This window comes from Pleurodeles waltl, chromosome 3_1 (assembly GCF_031143425.1).
Source record: "Pleurodeles waltl isolate 20211129_DDA chromosome 3_1, aPleWal1.hap1.20221129, whole genome shotgun sequence".
Lineage (NCBI taxonomy): Eukaryota > Metazoa > Chordata > Amphibia > Caudata > Salamandridae > Pleurodeles > Pleurodeles waltl.
Window position 1 is genome coordinate 1,957,204,612 of NC_090440.1, and position 19,646 is coordinate 1,957,224,257.

The 19,646-nt window shown below is 50.0% G+C and overlaps 1 protein-coding gene across 6 annotated transcripts in view; it reads right to left on the reverse strand.

Moving 5' to 3' along the window:
• Positions 1 to 19,646, reverse strand: part of ZSWIM7 (zinc finger SWIM-type containing 7) — a 541,174-nt gene that overhangs the window by 503,155 nt on the left and 18,373 nt on the right. The window lies entirely within an intron of this gene.

A 19,646-nucleotide genomic window follows, 5' to 3' on the forward strand; every position in this document is an offset into this window, starting at 1 on the left:
CGCGCTAGAATAGTTCACTGATCAGTTGAGAGTAAAGTTTGCGGGTCAAACTTTACTAGCGAAAGTGGGAGACCGAGAGAGATGGAATAACTGCCGAGGCTAGTGAAAAATCCCTAAGGTTTCTGACGCGATTGTATTACCTTTCCTGTAGTAAACAGACAGATTTGTTTTCTTCTTTTTGGTTAGTGCTCGCGATATATTGCAGAAATTAGTTTTGAGTGAAGCTGAATGAAAGAGGACAAGCCGCGGGACTTTGTCAGCCGCAGTGTGTGAGTGTGACTTCACTAGGAGCCGCGCTGGGATAGGTTGGTTGGTGAAAAGGGTCGCGCACGGATTGGACACAGTCCGTGAAGCGCAACTGGTGGGGAAAGGCAAACGAAGAGTATTCCGGGAATTAAAGTCACTTATTGATTACATATTTTAGAAAAATAAAAGACGAAAAGATTATATTTTTCAAAGCGTTTAAGAGTGCCTTGAGGGGAGATGTATATATTAAAGCAAATGTAGGAGAAGAAACACTGCCTGAGGGTACACCAGCTTACACCGTGATTGAAGAAAAGGGTGTCGCACCATGTCTTTGGTTAAAGCAATAGTGCAAATTAACAGAGAAGCATGGAAGTGTAGCGTTCCCTATCCATGGGTCGTTTAATCTAAGAGTTTTGGAGAATCTAAGATTCGCACTGTACAACATGAAAGTACCTCCAAGACCAGCACAGTTTGAGGCACTAGCAATTTGGGAGCTAATAGCTAGAAACCAACAACAAAAGAAATTTGAGACAAGAATAAGAAAAGTAGAAAAGACACTAGCGGATGCTAGATGGGATAGCACACAAAATGTTTGGAGATCAGACGTACTGCAGGGAATTAAATTGTTTCCAGCAATTACTGATGAAGCAGAAACGGAAGGAAGGAAAGCTACCTATAAAACAAATAGGAGTCAGTCCAGAGATAGAGGAAATAACAGAAACTCAAAAAAGGTCAGACGATGAGGAGTTCATTATACAATTGCTGAATGATCGCCCGCCACCATATGTGGAAAGCAAAAAAGGCTCAAGCATTAGTACTGCCCCTCCAGAACCAACACAGGGTAATGTAACGCCGAATTTGAGAATATCGCAAAGGCAGAGCGGTTCAGATATGCCTTTTTCACCGCAAATACCACAAATTCAGAGAATATATCCTGACGTGCCTAAATTGAAACCTGTCGATAATTATCAGCCGCAGGTTCAAAGGCACTGCTGTGATGAGCATAACTTGGGAATGACTTCTGATTTAGTGGCCCAGGGAGGACAGAGTTATCAAAGACCGACATTGATTCAAGCCGAATCAACACAATTTATGATGCCTCAAAAGCAGGTACAAGAAGTGCCGAGGTACACTCGAGTAACAGAGGACCAGTTAGGTATGCCAGCAATGATGAACCATAACGTGGGGATTAACATGCCACAAAATATGGCGAACAGACAGAATCCAGATGCAATATCTCTGACTATCACTGTGGGTCCGCCAGTACCATTGTACATACAGGCAAAACCGAATGTGTGCGACCAAGGGGTAGTGACACAAAGTGAGACAGGGAGTAGATGCATAGAAAACACTTCAGGAATGACTCCGGTAGGAACATTGCCAAATGGATCTGGGTCTTTGTCGGAATTTAGCCCAATTCCAATTTGTGCTCCGTCAACTGTGGTAAGGTCAAATCCACCACCAATGGTGCCGTTAACTTCAAAAACTGAAACGTTACAGCAACCATCAGTAGCAGTAGATGTAAGTGCTACGTTGATGGGACTGAACGCACAACAGCTAACACAATGGTTCAACAGTCTGAACTCCCCACAGAGTACATCCAGCGGGAAGGGAGAAGAATACCTGAATAAAATAAGATTGGGCATGGAAGCAGATGAACTAGTAGAGGGAACAATGGGTCTGAACAGGTTAGAATCATACACAGAAGAAGAATTGATTCATGTGCCCTAGGATTACAAGAGAAGTGAGCAACACACATAAGAAGTTACAAGAAATTGCAGACAGAAACGAGATCGATATAGGTAGGACTAAACATTTGAGCAGAAGTTACAGGCTAGACTTTGAGACAAAAGATTTTGAACACATGAGATCGGCAGGGATGAAAACGCACCTTAAGGAGATACTGTAGAGCGCGCAGGTCTGGAGATGTCTAGATAAGTGGGAAAGCAGGTGGGTAAAGAAAAATGACAAAAAGAAGGAAAGTACCCCAGATCGGAACTAGAAAGCACAACAGAATGACGATCTGATAACCATGTTGCCAATGAGAGAAAACTGCAGGGGGAAAACTTGTGCATGTACCATGGCACAGGTGCGATATTCAATCCTTTACGGATGATTTCCCCAAATTGAGAGAGAAACCGATCGAATGGTATCAACAAACAGATAGATTTGTGAAACTCGCAAAATGTCTCTGGGAAGACCTGAATACCTTATTTGAAATTGTGGTTCCGGCAGATTTATGGGAAGATTGTAAGAGGGCTGTAGGTTGGTCAACAAGTGAACCAGAAAGGGACAGGGACACAGGTGCACCATCACCTACGGTAATGAGTTTATACCATAAGGTGATTGAGCACTTGAAAACAAAAGTTGCGTCGAAAAATGTGGATTGGCAGAGGATTGACAGAACAGCACAAGAGGTTAAAGAGTCGATACATGCGTACTATGAGAGATTGTTGAAAGCGTTTAAAAATTACAGTGGCACGGAAACAATTGAGGCAAAGGACATGCTCCATTTTGTGTTCAGATTTGTGGAAGGGTTGAGACCCGAGGTCAGTAAGATGATTAAAATGCATTTGATTTGTTGGCAGTCAAAATCGATCGATGAAGTGTTGAACTATGCAAAATACTGCAGTGATGAGATTGAGACAAAACAGAAAAGGTTGAAAGAAAAGGTGATGGTGATGCAGCTTAGAGCAGCTCAGACAGGTTTGCAAGGTTTTCAACAACAGATGCCGCAGCAGCAACAGCAGGGAAATGCTATGTTTCAGCCGCAGATGAGAGACAGAGGCCAAGGAGGGTTTGTGAATAACGGACCTGATTTAAATACTGTTATGATTCCAAATGGTATACAGGCTATGAATAAGGTGATGCCATGTCACACGTGCGGAATCGTCGGGCATTGGAAACGGGAGTGCCCAATGATGGTGCAGGAAGGTGTAGGTCAGCAAAACAATGATGTCAATGCATTTCAGAATATGAGAGGACCGAATCCAAGTTTTCAGAATAATGTAAATCAGATGCAGGGTTTACAACCCATACAACCGCAGCAGGTGCAAATGCCCCGTGCACAAATGGCGCAGTTGCAGGCAATGCAACAGCAGTTTCCTATGGTACCTAATCAGCAAATGCAAATACCCTTAGCACCAATTAATCAGCAACAAGTGATGCTTCCTCAACAGGTCACGGGTCAAGGAATGAACCAAATGGCACAGTACACCAATTCCCGTTACACAGTGAGAATGGAATAAACGATGTATGGGAGAGTGAAAGTTCAGATGAGGAGGGAAATTGTATGCTTGCAGCATCTTTGGAAGTTGATCAAAAGGGTCCGTATGTGGAAGGAAGAGTTATGGGTCACCGCGTTTCATTCTTGGTTGACACGGGAGCTACACGCTCTACTATTAGGAGCATCGAAGTACCAAATTTGCCACTTTCAGGGAGAACAGTTCAAGTAGTGGGAGTGGCAAATAGGTACCTGACAAACCCAATCACTGATCCAGTGCAAGTCAGAATTGGTAACTATCAAGGGTCACATAAATTTGTGGTGTGTGACTCGAGCCCGATATCACTATTAGGGAGAGATTTATTGTGTAAATTGGGATGCTCGATTATGTGTTCAAATGATGGAATCAAAATTCAGACAAACAGTGATGGGGAAGAAGAGGACGGCGTAGAAGGGGACGAAGTGGAAACTGTCGATGAAGAGTATCCCCTGATTACTCTTTATCCAATTCTCACTGAAGCAGATATTCCTGCTGAGTTACAGGAAACAGTTGGAAAGGAGGTGTGGGATATGACAGGGAAAGAAGTAGGATTGGTCAAAGGAGTAGAACCAGTGAAAGTGACTGTAAAACCCAATGTAACCTTTCCCCAGACACCACAAAAACATATGGCGCAAGACACCCTCATGAAAGTCACCCAACTCATTGATGAGTTTGTAAAACAGGGAGTACTAAAAGAAGTGTTAAGCAGTCCATGTAATTCGCCAATTATGGGACTGATAAAACCGAGTGGAAAGGTCCGGATTGTTCAGGATCTGAGGAAAATAAATGACATAATAGTCAAATGTTGTCCCGTAGTACCAAATCCAGCTGTGATAATGTTTCAAGTTCCCTGTGATGCTGAGTGGTTCTCAGTCATCGACCTGTCACAAGCATTCTTTTCTGTGCCTCTTCATGAGGACAGCCAATTTCTCTTTTGTTTTAATTTCCTAGACAGAGTCTATAGTTGGTGTTGAATTCCTCAAGGGTTTTCGGAGTCACCATCAATTTTCAATCAGATTCTAAAGAAGGACTTGGAATCATTAGAATTACCATTTGAATCAACCTTGGTGCAGTACATTGACGATTTGCTGATCGCGTCTAAGACAGAAAATGACTGTACAGCTGACACCATTGCCCTACTGAACCATTTGGGAAGGAACGGACACAAAGTGTCCCCTTCGAAATTACAGTTCTGTCAGAAGAAAGTGAAATATTTGGGTCACCAAATAGAGAAAGGGTCGAGAAGAATTATGAAAGAGAGAATAACAAGCGTACTTCAAATGAGTCCACCGAAGACGAGGAGAGAGGTGAGAAAGTTTCTGGGAATGGTGAGCTACTGTCGCCAATGGATTCCCAATTTTACAACTCTAGCAAAACCATTACTGAAACTGACCCAGAAAGATGCGCTGGATGAAATAGTGCTGAAAAGTGATGAGATGGATGCTTTTGATGAATTAAAGGAATGCATGTGCAGGGCTCCAGCTTTAGGTATGCCTGATTACACAAAGCCTTTTACATTGTTTTGTCATGAACGTGATGCATGTTCCTTGTCTGTCTTGACTCAAGCCCATGGTGGCGTTAACAAACCAGTAGCATATTTTTCAGATACTTTGGATCCGATCGCAGCAGCACTGCCAGGGTGATTGCGTGCCGTAGCAGCAGTTGGTATCAGCTTAAATCAGAGTGAAGGAATAGGGATGGGACATCCTTTAACAGTCATGGTCCCTCACTCAGTCGAGATACTTTTGACACGTTCCTGAACACAGCACATGACCGGTGCTAGGCTTACAAGGTACGAGACAATAATTTTGGGTTCACCTAATGTGCAGCTGAAAGGGTGCACTACGTTGAATCCAGCAACCTTGTTTCCCAGTGAAAATGTCGAAACTGAGAACGCTGAAGACATCGAGCACGACTGTCTTCAGGTGACTGAATTTTGTACAAAACCAAGATCTGACATCAAAGACACCCGATTGGAAGACAACGATCAAGTTATTTTTGTTGATGGTTCATGTTTAAGGGATGCACTAGGAATATTGAAAGCAGGATATGCTGTATGTACAATAACAGGTGTTCTGGAAGCATCTTGGCTTCAAGGAGTTTACTCTGCACAAGTAGCGGAGCTGGTAGCACTTACTAGAGCTTGCCAACTTTCCGCATTAATGAAAGTCACCATTTACACTGACAGTCAGTACGGATTTGGAATAGTGCATGACTTTGGACAGTTGTGGTCACAAAGAGGCTTCATGACCTCTTCATGATCACCAGTGAAAAATGGTGAAAGAATAAGAGAATTGTTACATGCCATCCAGTTACCAGGAGAAGTTGCGGTGGTAAAATGCAGTGCGCACTCAAAATCACAAGACTATGGTGGTCATTACAACCCTGGCGGACGGTGTTAAAGCTGCGGAAATACCGCGAACAGGCCGGCGGACAAAAAAAAAAGGGAATTATGACCCTGGCGGAAACCACCAACATAGACAGTCACTTTAACACACTGCCAGCCACGGCGGTACAGACAAGCAGCGCTGCGGTCACCGCCAACAGACAGGCGGGAGACAATGTACCGCCCATAGTATTACAACCCGCCAATCCGCCACCTTTTCCGGGGTGGATTCACCGTGGATAAAAACACGGCGGAAACAGCTTTTGCTATGGGAAAACGCTCACCTGAACACATCCCACGAGGAACGAGGACTCCATGGAGCCGAAATTACAAATACTCCCTGCCCTTGTCTATCTGCTCCTCTACGACCAACAGCTACGTAGGCGCCGAAGACACCGGTGAGTACTGCACCTACGACACGGGGAGGGGGAGGCAAAAGTTAGGGGGGACACCCAGCAAACACCCCCACCCTCGCATATTACAACATACACACCAATGCATTATCAAAAATCACAGTAACAACCCACAATCCCCCCAGAAGAATGCAAAGACAATGCAAAATTCGGTCAAACATTGTAATGTGCCAATATACATGTCATACAAAAATATACAGATATATATTTGAAAATCAGTCATAATTATACGTATATGCAATACAATACAAGAAGTAGCGCAGATATGTACACAACAATGTCCGGGCACCAACAGTCCAAAAATGCATGGGCGAGGCCCACAAATGATACCTGACCACAATCGGAGAGAACACTGCTGGGGCATCTGATAGAAATACTACAGGCACCTCAGGGGGAAGGGAAGTGGGGGCACCTCAGCCGGATGAATGCAAAGCCAGATCCACAACGGGGCTCCATGCCCATTGATGTATCCTGGGGAGTGCAAAGCAACAGTCTCACAAGTCTCTACAGTGGGTGGTTTGCCCACTGTGCCATCCTGGGGAGTGCAAAGCCACAGTCTCACAAGTCTCTACAGTGGGTGGTTTGCCCACTGTGCCATCCTGGGGCGTGCAAAGCCACAGTCTCTCAAGTAGATGCAGGTCTCTACTGGTACTGGGTGGGACTGGTGCCCAGACTGGATGAGTCTCCCCGTGAAAGTTCCTGTCCTGTCACTGTCCCAGCTGCACATGGGATAAGGATGCCTGATGTGGCGGTCTATCCATTCCTACACGGTGCTTGCCCTGTTCAGCGGTGCTTTGCCATGGCGGTCTTTGCCCTGTTCAGCGGTGCTTTGCCATGGCGGTTCTGGACTGTTCAGCAGTGCTTTGCCATGGCGGTCTTTGCCCTGTTCAGCGGTGCTTTGCCATGGCGGTTTTTGCCCTGTTCAGCGGTGCTTTGCCATGGCGGTCTTTGCCCTGTTCAGCGGTGCTTTGCCATGGCGGTCTTTGCCCTGTTCAGCGGTGCTTTGCCATGGCGGTCTTTGCCCTGTTCGGCGGTGCTTTGCCATGGCGGTTCTGGACTGTTCGGCGGTGCTTTGCCATGGCGGTCTTTGCCCTGTTCAGCGGTGCTTTGCCATGGCGGTTTTTGCCCTGTTCAGCGGTGCTTTGCCATGGCGGTCTTTGCCCTGTTCAGCGGTGCCTTGCCATGGCGGTCTTTGCCCTGTTCAGCGGTGCCTTGCCATGGCGGTCTTTGCCCTGTTCAGCGGTGCCTTGCCATGGCGGTCTTTGCCCTGTTCAGCGGTGCCTTGCCATGGCGGTCTTTGCCCTGTTCAGCGGTGCTTTGCCATGGCGGTCTTTGCCCTGTTCAGCGGTGCTTTGCCATGGCGGTCTTTGCCCTGTTCAGCGGTGCTTTGCCATGGCGGTTCTGGACTGTTCAGCGGTGCTTTGCCATGGCGGTCTTTGCCCTGTTCAGCGGTGCTTTGCCATGGCGGTCTATGCCCTGTTCGGCGGTGCTTTGCCATGGCGGTCTTTGCCCTGTTCGGCGGTGCTTTGCCATGGCGGTTCTGGACTGTTCGGCGGTGCTTTGCCATGGCGGTCTTTGCCCTGTTCAGCGGTGCTTTGCCATGGCGGTTTTTGCCCTGTTCAGCGGTGCTTTGCCATGGCGGTCTTTGCCCTATTCAGCGGTGCCTTGCCATGGCGGTCTTTGCCCTGTTCAGCGGTGCCTTGCCATGGCGGTCTTTGCCCTGTTCAGCGGTGCCTTGCCATGGCGGTCTTTGCCCTGTTCAGCGGTGCCTTGCCATGGCGGTCTTTGCCCTGTTCAGCGGTGCTTTGCCATGGCGGTCTTTGCCCTGTTCAGCGGTGCTTTGCCATGGCGGTCTTTGCCCTGTTCAGCGGTGCTTTGCCATGGCGGTTCTGGACTGTTCAGCGGTGCTTTGCCATGGCGGTCTTTGCCCTGTTCAGCGGTTCTTTGCCATGGCGGTTTTTGCCCTGTTCAGCGGTTCTTTGCCATGGCGGTTCTGGACTGTTCGGCGGTGCTTTGCCATGGCGGTCTTTGCCCTGTTCAGCGGTGCTTTGCAATGGCGGTTTTTGCCCTGTTCAGCGGTGCTTTGCCATGGCGGTCTTTGCCCTGTTCAGCGGTGCTTTGCCATGGCGGTCTTTGCCCTGTTCAGCGGTGCTTTGCCATGGCGGTCTTTGCCCTGTTCAGCGGTGCCTTGCCATGGCGGTCTTTGCCCTGTTCAGCGGTGCCTTGCCATGGCGGTCTTTGCCCTGTTCAGCGGTGCCTTGCCATGGCGGTCTTTGCCCTGTTCAGCGGTGCCTTGCCATGGCGGTCTTTGCCCTGTTCAGCGGTGCTTTGCCATGGCGGTCTTTGCCCTGTTCAGCGGTGCTTTGCCATGGCGGTTCTGATACGGACATTGGTGTGTGGCATGACGTTCTCTACACTGGGCATTGGTGTGTGGCATGACGTTCCATCATTGCCCAGCGGGGCTGTGGCAGCCAGGGCACTGACTCTGGTGGTGGTCTCCTGACCAGTGACAATACTTGGGCCCTCCTGGGCTGTGACTCTGGCGGTGGACTCTGCACCAGTGATGATACTTGGAACCTCCTGGGCTGTGACTCTGGCGGTGGTCTCTGGACCAGTGACGACGGTGCTGGCGGTTGTGTCTCGACCGCCGGAAATGATGGCGCACTTCTCCGCCGTGACACTCACAACAGGCTGGGCTGACTTCCTCTGGCCCTTCCCCACCTTTGGTGGAGTCACAGCTGACTCTTCAATCCCCTTGGAACCCATGTCAGTTGTTGTCCCACCAGGAGTCTTAACACGGTCCCGTCGTCCACTCTCCAATTTGAGAGTCTTTACAGGGGGTGGGATGCCAGTGCCTTGGCTCCGGGTCCTACTGCCTGCCCTGGTGGCCGGTGCACTCCACAAGCCTTGAACACGCACCACTGGTATTGGAGGCTTTTTGGCTGAGGCGCTACGACGGGACTGATGAATTGGAGGGGTTGGGGTGGGGGCAAAAAGGTCAATTTTACAGAGGGACAGTTTCTGACGAACACTGGGATGGGTAGCTGGAGGGGGTCTGGGAGTGGAGGAAGAGGAGGTGGTTGTTGGAGGTGTCACTTTAGCTGTTTTGGGTGCAGGTGCAGGTACTGGAGGCTGTCGTGAGGTGGATGGATGTTGGGTGAGTGATTGCTGGCGTTTGTGTACTTTGGGAGGGGGCGTCACAGACACACTGGGAGAGGACACAGGGGACGTGTATATGGCAGTGGAGGTGGTGAGTGCAGGTGAGCGGCTTGTGGTGCTGGGTGTCCTGGTGCGATTCCTGGTGCCTGTAGATGTGGTGCATGCAGGTGTGTGTGTAGACGAGACTGGGAGGGAGGAGGGAGAAGAGGAGGAGGGGGACACAGTGGAGACAGCGGATATTGCTGTGTCTGTATGGGTGTGATGCTTGTGTGAGTGCCTGTGGGATGTGTGGTGCCTATGTTTGCTTGAGCTACTTTTGTGTGTTGACTTGTGTGCATGCTGGTTTGTAGGTGTGCTTGGGATGGGCTGGGGTGCGGGGGATTGGGTCTGGGTGGAGGAAGTTGGAGGGGGGAGGCTAGACACAGGGACAATGGCTGCCATCAGTGCTGAGGCCAGAGACTGCAGGGTTCGCTGAAGGACAGCCTGACCAGAATGAATGCCCTCCAGGAATGCATTACCGTGTTGCAATTCTCGTTCTACACCCTGGATGGCATTCACAATGGTAGACTGCCCAACAGTGAGGGACCTGAGGAGGTCAATGGCCTCCTCACTGAGGGCAGCAGGGGTGACTGGGGGAGGGCCTAAGGTGCCTGGGGCGAAGGTGATGCCCACCCTCCTGGGTGAGCGGGCACGGGGCGAACGCTGAGGGGCTGCTGGGAGGGCGGGGCTGTACCTGTAGAGGTGGGGGGCACAGATGCTGCCGCCACCACAAGGGAGCCCCCATCGGCGAACGAGTCCGTGTCGCTGCTTGGTGATCCGGTGGCCGACGTGAAGCTCCCCTCGCCCTCCGTCCCACTGGTGCATTCAGAGTCCGTGGTGTGGCCCTCCATGGCCATGTGGGATGCAGCTCCCTCGTGCTCCGGTGCCACTGTACCTCCGCCTGTTGATGCTGATGTACAAAAGGACAGGGAGAGCAGGAAAGGGTGGGGGGGGGGGGGGGGGGGGGGTTGAGAAGACAGAAGAAAGAGAGTTTTAGTGCATGGCATTCCGCTCCCGTTGGCGGACAAGACAGACGCAGCAGCCCCCTGCATTACGCCGTGCTCCTGCCCTCTGCACACGCAATTTCTGGGATATGGCCTACATGGCAATGGTGGACATCTGCGCACATGGATGCCACAGGGGCAACTATACCTCGACTTGCCGCTCTGCTGAGGTGGGGTAGAGTGACACATGGCCTACATTACGGAGGGGCCTTGCCTACCTAACTCGCCCTGGCCTAGGGACACCCACAGCCCACCTCCCCCACCCAGACCCCTCCACTGCACGCAAAGTCCGCAGAATGAGGTTGTACTCACCCCCTTGTGTCTGCTGTGATGTCCTCAAGCGCCCATCCAACTCCGGGTAGGCCACCGCCAGGATCCGGAACATCAGGGGGGGTCATGGTGCGACGGGCACCCCTCCCATGTTGGGAGGCCATCCCCAGCTAAGCCTCCGCCGTCTTCTTGCTGCAGCGGCGAATGTCCTCCCATCTCTTCCGGCAGTGGGTGCCCAGTCTCTGGTGGGCCCTCAGGGCACGGACCTCCTTGGCGATGGCACGTCAGATGTCCCTCTTCTGGTGGGCGCTGACCTACATGACATGCACAAGGGAAGAAGAACAGTCATTACCAACTGCACCGTCAATCTGAGTTGCCCCCTCCCTACTCTGGCCATGTGGCCCATTCATTCCCATGCATTCATGTTCTATGAACTCTTCCCCCTTCCCTCTTCCCTCTTCCCTCTTCCCTCTTCCCTCTTCCAACCAGCCCTCTCCACCCAGGCCTAGCCCATACAACGTGCTCCCTGTGTACTAACCTGTTGGTCTGGAGGACCGTAGAGTAGCGTGTACTGGGGAGGACCCCATCCACAAGTTTCTCCAACTCCTGTGCAGTGAAGGCAGGGGCCCTTTCCCCAGACGCAGCAGCCATTGTCGCTTCCAGACCGAGGTCACAGCAGCACTTGCAGTGTAGGTCCTCTCCTGTCGAAGGTCAGGTATCTAGTGATTGAACAGATAGAAAATGGCGGTGACGTCCTTGGCGGTGCGCATCAACACCGCCGGCGCACCTGTTCATTGGCTCCTGGGACCCATAGGGTCCAATGTTAACCAATGCAGCATTGCGCCGCGGTCTACGACCGCCTACCGTGACGGTGTACAACGCCAGCGCAGTTACCCCACAATCCCATTGTCCCAGTTTAGAGGTCAGGCAGCCGCCATTTCAGGGGCCCACATGGCTTCATTTACTACTGCGTCACACATACCTAGACCTACACTCAACACACATACAGGAAGGGTTTTGTGTCTGGTGTAGTCTTGTGTGTAACTGTGGTTACATACCTGGAGGAATATTGACTGGTTCTTCGCTGTTGTCCTTCGTAGGCACCGTCAGCTTGGACATATGAGAAGATGGCGGAATCCTCCGGTGTACCGACCGCTGGTGGACCTGTTGACAATGGAAGAGAGACATGTCATCGTCACCTACCGGTTTGACCGTGCCACTATCCAGGAACTATGTACCCAGTGGAGCCAGACCTGATGTCACCAATCCGCCATCAGACTGGAATCCCCCCTGACGTGCAGGTGCTGTCAGTGCTCCATTTCCTTGCAAGTGGCTCTTTTCAGACTACTGTGGCCATGGCATCAGGGATGTCCCAGCCTAGGTTTTCCAACGTGTTGTCCAGAGTGTTGTCTGCCCTGCTGAAACACGTAAGGAGATACATCATTTTCCCTCAGGTGGAGGATTTGCCTACAGTGAAAGGTGACTTCTATGCCCTTGGACATATCCCCAACATCATTGGTGCCATTGATGGGACCCATGTAGCTCTGGTCCCCCCCCCCACAGGAGTGAACAGGTGTACAGGAACAGAAAGAGTTATCATTCCATGAATGTCCAGATGGTCTGTTTGGCAGACCAGTACATCTTGCAGGTAAATGCTATGTTCCCTGGCTCAGTGCATGACGCCTACATCCTGCGGAATAGTATCATCCCTGATATGATGGGTCAACTCCAGAGGCACCGTGTATGGCTTTTGGGGGACTCTGGTTACCCCAACCTTTCCTGGCTATTGACCCCAGTGAGGAATACCAGGACCAGGGCAGAGGAACGCTACAATGAGGCCCATGGGCGGACTAGGAGGGTGATCGAACGCACCTTCGGCCTCCTGAAGGCCAGGTTCAGGTGCCTCCATATGACAGGTGGATCCCTATTCTACTCACCGAAGAAGGTGTGCAACATCATCATCGCCAGCTCCATGCTCCATAATTTGGCTTTGCGAAGCCAGGTGCCTTTTCTGCAGGAGGATGATCCAGATGACGGTGTTGTAGCAGCTGTGGAGTCTGTGGAGCCTGTGGACAGTGATGAGGATGAAGCTGAGGAAGAAGCCAACGACAACAGGGAGTCAGTCATACAGCAATATTTCCAGTGACACACAGGTGAGAACATTTTCATTTTTTACATTACATTCACTGTCACACGACTTACTCTATCCTGTGTGTAATTTACTGGGATTATTTGGTAACTGAGTTGTTCCTTTCCATTACGGTTTCACAGGTGTGGTTACCAAAGTGTGTCATCTGCATGCATCCTTCAAGGACTTGTGATGTGTGACATTGGTATGTTGTCTTAACAACCAAAAAAGCCTTTTGACAATATCATTGATAATACATTTTACAATATCATAGACTGACTCCAGAATGTTTTGTGGTTCTAGGGTGTTTAAGTGCTCAAAAATGAAGGGGGGTTGTAAAATGGTTATGGGGGATGGTGGAAGAATGTCCATGGCAGAGTCCAGTCTATTAGTCTCACAGGTGCACTGCCCATCTGGGCATAGGAAGTGGAGCTGGGGCAGTTCGAATATGGACAGGGTAACAAAGTGGGACAGTGGGGGGACAATCAAGGTGGTGTCATTTCCTGGCGGGGGTCTTGCCATCTTGCTCTGTCCTGTTCCTGGATCTCAGGTACCGCTTGCGTGGTGGTTCTCCTTCTGCAGGGGGTGGGGTGCTGGTGTGGTGGTCCTGTGGCGGGGCGTCCTGTCCACTAGCACCGGCGGAGGTGGTGGGCAGTTCATCGTCCTGGCTAGTGTCAGGGGCCCCTTGGAGTGCCACGGTGTCCATCATGGTCTTTTGTATGTCCTTCAGCACCCCTACGATGGTGCCCAGGGCGGAGCTGATGGTCCTGAGCTCCTCCCTGAACCCCAAATACAGTTCATCCTGCAGGCGCAGGGTCTCCTGCAACTTGTCCAGGACCGTTGCCATCGTCTCCTGGGAGTGGTGGTATGCTCCCATGATGGAGGATAGGGCCTCGTGGAGAGTGGGTTCCTTAGGCCTGTCCACCCCCTGTCGCACAGCAGCCCTCCCAGTTCCCGTGTTCCTGTGCCTCCGTCCCCTGGACCGTGTGCCCACTACCACTGCCCCCAGGTCCCTGTTGTTGTTGGGGTGGTGGGTTACCCTGGGTTCCCTGTTGTGGTGGACACACCGCTGATTGACCTGTCCTGGGTAGGGAGGTTTGGGCCTGCTGGGTGGGTGCTATGCTGGTGTTACCAGAGGGTGGAAGGTCGGTGTTGGGCTGTGCCTGTGCAAGGGGAACCGACTGTCCTGAAGCCCACGATGGTCCGGGCTGCTCATCAGGATCCAGTATGGCAGAGCTGCTCTCGTCACTGTGGGCCTCTTCTGGGGGTGGAGTGGTGTTGTCTGGACCCTCTGGTGTGGTGACGGTCCTTCGGGTTCCTGCAGGGGCATAAGAGCATGATTATTGCATGTGTGTGTGTGTGTAATGGTGTGCAATGGGTGAGTGTTTGTGTACCCAGGTGCAAGCCTTCCTGTGTGTGGGTTTGTGTGATGATAGTTGGGGGGGGGGTGTTCTGGGTATGTGCAGTGGGCATGCTTTAGTGCTGGGTGTCCATGCTTAGTTGTGTCATGCAGGGCTTGGTGTTGGGATGGGTGGTTAGTGTCATGGGTACATTAGTGAGGAGTTGTAGTGATAGGGGAGGGGGTGAGTGATAGCATGCAGGTAGGGTGGGGGATATGATAGTTAAGATTTGACTTATCAGTGTCCCATCCTCCACCGACTCCTCCGAGGCCCTCAGGATGCAAGATGGTCAAGACTTGCTCCTCCCATGTTGTTAGTTGTAGGGGAGGAGGTGGGGGTCCGCCGCCAGTCCGCTGAACCGCGATGTTGTGCCTGGAGACCGTGGAACGCACCTTCCCTCGTAGGTCGTTCCACCTCTTCCTGATGTCCACCCGATTTCTTGGGTGCTGTCCCACGGCGTTCAGGGTGTCCACTATTCTGTGCATAACTTCATCTTCCTGGCTATTGATGTGTGCTGTACCTGTGAGCCAAATAGCTGTGGCTCTACCCGGACGATTTCCTGCACCATGACCCTGAGCTCCTCCTCGGAGAAGCGGGGGTGTCTTTGGCGTGCCATGGGGTGGTGTGGGTGAGGTGGTGTATGTGTTGGTGAGTGTAGTGGTGTGTGGTGTTTGGTGCGTGGATGTTGTGTGGGTGATGGTGTTGTGTGCCTCTGTGTGATGGGGTTGTCTATTCTGTGCTCTCTCTCTGGCCTTCGTCCGTGAATTTTGGTCGTAGGGGTTTGTGGGTGATGTGGATGTGTGTTTTATATTGTAATGGGTGTGTGGGAGTGTTGTTAGTATGTGTGTCAGGTGTGTGTATTTGGAATTGTCCAATGTGGCGGTTTTTGGAGATGTGTGTGTATTTTGAGCGCGGCAGTGTGTACCGCCAATGGAATACCACGGTTGAATGACCGCCGCGTGGATTCATGGGTCGTAATAGCATGGGCGTGTTTCTGTTGGCGTGGAGGTGGAGGATTTGTTTCCGCCAGTTTCTCACTGACCTTTGGTGTGGCGGTGTTGTGTGGGTGTCTGAATTTCGGCGGATTCCGAGATGTTTGTCATAATAGCTGTGGCGGTATACCGCCGCCACAGCGGTGTATTGGCAGTCTTCTGTACGGTGGTAAGCGCCATTTACCGCCAATGTTGTAATGACCCCCTATGTTTCTTTGGGAAACGGATATGCAGATTGTTGGACGTGGCTTATTGAAAGGGTCATCCCCAAACTTTTTGCCTTCCTCCTTCTCTTTTTCTGACCTCATTTTTGCTGGCTTTTAGACTCTGCGCACTTTACCACTGCTAACCAGTGCTAAAGTGCATATGCTTTCTCCCTTTTTAAACATGGTAACTTTGGATCATACCTGATTGGACTATTTAATTTACTTATAAGTTCCTAGTAATGTGCACTATATGTGCCTAGGGCCTGTAGATTAAAGGCTCCTAGTGGACCTGCAGCACTGGTTGTGCCACCCACTTAAGTAGCCCCCTTAACCTTGTCTCAGGCTTGCCACTGCAAGGCCTGTGTGTGCAGTTTCACTGCCACTTCAACTTGGCATTTAAAAGTACTTGCCAAGCCTAGAACTCCCCTTTTTCTACATATAAGTCACCCCTAATGTGTGCCCTAGGTAACCCCTAGAGCAGGGTGCTGTGTAGGTAAAAGGCAGGACATGTACCTGTGTAGTTATATGTCCTGGTAGTGTAAAACTCCTAAGTTCGTTTTTACACTACTGTGAGGCCTGCTCCCTTCATAGGCTAACATTGGGGCTGCCCTCATACATTGTTGAAGTGGCAGCTGCTGATCTGAAAGGAGCAGGAAGGTCATATTTACTATGGCCAGAATGGTAATGCAAAATCCTGCTGACTGGTGAAGTCAGATTTAATATTACTATTCTAGAAATGCCACTTTCAGAAAGTGAGCATTTCTTTGCACTTAAATCTTTCTGTGCCTTACAATCCACGTCTGGCTGGGCTTAGTTGAAAGCTCCTTGTGCATTCACTCAGACACACCCCAAACACAGGGTACTCAGCCTCACTTGCATACATCTGCATTTTGAATGGGTCTTCCTGGGCTGGGAGGGTGGAGGGCCTTATCTCACACAAAGGACTGCCACACCCCCTACTGGGACCCTGGCAGACAGGATTGAACTGAAAGGGGACCTGGTGCACTTCTTAGCCACTCTTTGAAGTCTCCCCCACTTCAAAGGCACATTTGGGTATAAAACAGGGCCTCTGCCCTACCTCATCAGACACTTGCTGGAGAAGAAACCTGAACCAGAAACTATATCCTGCCAAGAAGAACTGCCTGGCTGCTCAAAGGACTCACCTGTCTGCTTTTCTACAAAGGACTGCTGCCTTGCTGTTGGCCTGCTGCCTTGCTGAACTCTTGTCTGGCTATAAAAGTGCTCTCCAAGGGCTTGGATAGAGCTTGCCTCCTGTTCCCTGAAGTCTCAGGACCAAAAAGACTTCTCTTTTTTCACTTGGACGCTCCGTGCGCCGAAATTTTCGACGCACAGCTTGTTCCGCGGCGAGTAAAGCGCCGCACACCGACGTGGATCGACGCAACGCATTCGGGACGACCGGAACTTCGACGCACGGCTTCGCAAGGACAACGCAGCCCGACCTCCAGAGGAGAAATCGACGCGACGCCTGCCGTGAGATCGAAATTTCGACGCGCAGCCGGAAAACGAGCAGGAATATCCACGCACAGACCCAGGACATCTGGTAAACCCCGCGATCCACAGAAAGAGACTGTCCGCGCGCCGGAAAACGACGCACGACTTCCCCGCGTGGAAAATAACGACGCAAGTCCGTGCGTGCTTGGGAGAAATCCACGCACACACCCTTTTTCCACGTATCTCTTCTTTTGTGGCCCTCTGAGGAGATTTCTCACTCCAAACCAGGTACTTTGTGCTTGAAAGAGACTTTGTTTGCTTTTTAAAGACTTAAGACACTTCATATCACTTTTCAGTGATATCTCTACAAAATCACATTGCAACTTTATTTGTTTTGACCTACAATTATCCTGATAAATATTATATATTTTTCTAAACACTGTGTGGTGTATTTTTGTGGTGCTATATGGTGGTATTGTATGATTTATTGCACAAAATACTTTACACATTGCCTTCTAAGTTAAGCCTGACTGCTCGTGCCAAGCTACCAGAGGGTGGGCACAGGCTAATTTTGGATTGTGTGTAACTTACCCTGACTAGAGTGAGTGTTCTTGCTTGGACAGAGGGCAACCTGACTGCCAACCAAAAACCCCATTTCTAACACAGATCAAGTCGCAAGGTTTTGCGCATTGACCTGTATATTGCTCAGGGACGAATGGAACTTGATAAATGAGCCATAACTTGAACCAAGCGAAGCCTTTGGTCTAAAGTTTGTAAATACAATTTTTTGTCTACAGAACGATGTTAGTGAAGATGAGAAACTCTCATGGAGCAAATTACAACGTGTAAAGAAACCAGATGATTTGTGGGTTTCAAGTGAAGGAAGATTGGTTCTGCCAAACAGTCTTTTGACACAGTTAGCAAGGTTGTATCATGGACAAGCCCACCTTGGAAGGGATGCCATGGTTAGACTATTCAAAATCGATCGGTTTAATCCCAAGTTCTGTGAAGTTGCTGAAGCAGTTTGCCATTGTTGCGTCATTTGCCAACAAATGAACGCAGGGTAGGGGACAGTAGTAAATTTGAGCCACATTGGGAGAGCCGGAAGTCCATTTAGCAGGATGCAAATGGATTTTATTGAGATGCCTGTGCATGGAGGCTTTAAGTATGTGTTGGTGATTGTGTGTATTTTTAGTCACTGGATTGAAGCATACCCCACATGTAGAAATGACAGTCTCACAGTCGCCAAACTACTCTTGAGGGAACTAATATCACGTTTTGGATTCCCGATCTCCTTAGAATCAGATAGGGGAAGTCACTTCAATAACAAAGTAATAAAATTACTGTGTGCAGCAGTGAACATTGAGCAAAAGTTGCATTGTAGCTACCGCCCTGAAGCATCAGGTCTAGTGGAGCAAATGAATGGCACATTGAAATCAAGGATGGAGAAAATATGTGCATCAACAAACTTGAAATGGCCTGACGCATTGCCCTTGGTGTTAATGTCAATGAGAAACACCCCTGATAGGAAAACTGGACTGTCCCCGCACAAGATCCTCACGGGGAGAGCCATGAGACTTCCAGCAGTTCCTGCAAATGCTCTGTTGAATATTACAGATGATATGGTATTGGACTACTGCAAAGGTCTAGCTGATGTGGTACGCTCTTTTTCTCACCAGGTGGAGGCAACCACCTTGCCACTGATCCAAGGTCCAGGACACGCCCTGAAAGCAAGTGACTGGGTCGTGATAAAGAAGCACGTGAGAAAGTCGTGCCTGGAACCCCGTTGGAAAGGACCTTTCCAAGTGATTCTGATGACTACTACCGCTGTGAAGTGTGTGGGAGTTCCCAACTGGATTCACGCCAGTCACACGAAAAGGGTGACGTGCCCCACAGAAGAGGAAGTTGAAGCGCTGAAATCGCCAGTGACTGACAAGAGAGTACCAGACACGGAGACAGAACAACGAGGACCTGGAGGCGAACAAGCAGAAATAGAGGAGGGAGAAATATTCTCTGAAGAAGAAATAGCTGATCCATTTGAGGAGAACGGGGGAGAAACATCAGAAAGTGACGAAGATCCTGAGAGTGACAAAGAGCCTGCGACAGATGAAGAAGCAGGAGAGCCTGATCAGAGGAGGGCTTTCCCAGAAGCAGACGATACAGGAAAAGAAAAGGAAAACCTGATTGACCTCCTAGGGGAAGAAAAGGAGGCTTGACAGAGTGAAATCGCTCAACCTCTTCCGGAACCGGTTGCAGGTCCCTCAGGTAAAAACAGTGCGAAACGGAGGCAAAGTATATCGCCAGTGAAACTAAGGACTAAAGAAATATCAAATGAAAATGAAGGGCCAAAGTTGAAAGAGAAAAGAAAAGAAGTGTCTGTCGTAATAGCAACACCAAGTGAAGAGAAAGACCCGGCCAAGGAAGAAAGTACCAGTGAGAGAGAGAATCAAAAGGAGATGCAAAATTGAAAAGGAAAAGAATACAGAGCAGAAGGTATTATGGTCCGGAGTGGGCATACATAGCCACTAACGATTGGTCAGACAAATTCCTATCTCTCAGTCTTGAGAACGAAGAAGCGGAACTTCACTTTGATGCTTGAAATGTGAAATCCCATGAACATTACCAAATAAGACATTAACAACCTGATTGACTTTCAAAATGGCTAAGACATTGCTAACTTGATTAACT